This window comes from Etheostoma spectabile, chromosome 18 (assembly GCF_008692095.1).
Source record: "Etheostoma spectabile isolate EspeVRDwgs_2016 chromosome 18, UIUC_Espe_1.0, whole genome shotgun sequence".
Classification (NCBI taxonomy): Eukaryota; Metazoa; Chordata; class Actinopteri; order Perciformes; family Percidae; genus Etheostoma; species Etheostoma spectabile.
This window is the reverse complement of record NC_045750.1, coordinates 1989549-1990872: the sequence shown is the minus strand read 5'-3', so window position 1 is coordinate 1990872 and position 1324 is coordinate 1989549.

Below are 1324 nucleotides of genomic sequence, written 5' to 3'. Positions count from 1 at the left end.
TCTTTCTTTCTTTCTTTCTTTCTTTCTTTCTTTCTTTCTTTCTTTCTTTCTTTCTATTATCATTCTCAGTTTAAGCACACTGTTTTTCTCTGTTCCTGCTGGGTAGCTTAGGTAGCAGTTGGGTTGTTCTTGAGGTGATGGAGGTTTTACTTGCCCAGACTGGAAGGTGAAGGGGGTGGCTGCTTGGTCCTTATTTGGACACACACAAAACCCATTAGAAGGGCTCTCGGACAGCGCAGACATGTTGTGGGATGTCTCAGGCTGCACAAATGACAACCCATGTAATAGCCCACCATGGCCTGCAGAGAGTGCTGTTGACGACCAACCCCTCATTGTCTCTGCATGTGAAAGGAAAGTGAGGAACGGCTGAAGTTGATTGTGTAGTGTCAAGGATGGGAAGTATAATGGAGCTATTGATGGTGATATTAACAATTACAGTCAGCGGTTAGGTGTTGGTTTATGATTTTTGCTCAATAGGCCACAGTACTGAATGGTTATCGCACAGCATGATGACATGTGATGGGTCAGGTGGTTCAAGGGACTCTACCGCTTCAATTTTCAATGTTATTATTGTGAAAGTTGTGAATGTTTCATCCTCACATTTGTTCTGCCTTTGTCAACGTGCAGCTACTAAACTTCTATCCATTCAAACTTCCCACAAAAAGAAGACAAAAAAAAAAGTGAATGTATGATTTGTAGCTTGCCAATGGCCTATTTTTATTTAAACCAGGAGCAGGGACAGTACAGGGTGACTGGTAACAACACATCTCATACATTTGGCTCTTTGCTTAGCTTGATTAGAACTGGAAACTATATTTTTTATTTTCTAAAAGTACATTTTACCCCAAAACCAAGGTCAAAGGAGACCGAACCTGGTTGAATGCATTTTTGTCATACTGTATGGTTGGCAGTGATAGACATAGTCAAGCTAATGTTACAATACGGTATTATGCAAGTCTACAATATATGTGTGCAATTCACTTACTTGAATCTGTGCCCCTACTTTGTTCAAAATTGTTCTTCAAATACAGATTTAATTCATTAATTTAATAATTTTAATTTATACTCTTTACATTACAATTTACACTCTGTTGTTATTACACATTACACACAGGCCTGAACTACACACACATGTTTAGGTTCTTTACATGCACTAACAGAGAGATTTAAGAGTGTGTGTGTAGGGGGGGGGGGCCTGCGACTGTTGAACAGGCACCCTGAGCGGTTTAGGGGTTCGGTGCCTTGCTCAAGAGCAGCTTGGCAGTGCCCAGGAGGTGAACTGGCATCTCTCCAGCTAGAAGTCCACACTCGAACTAGAAGTCCC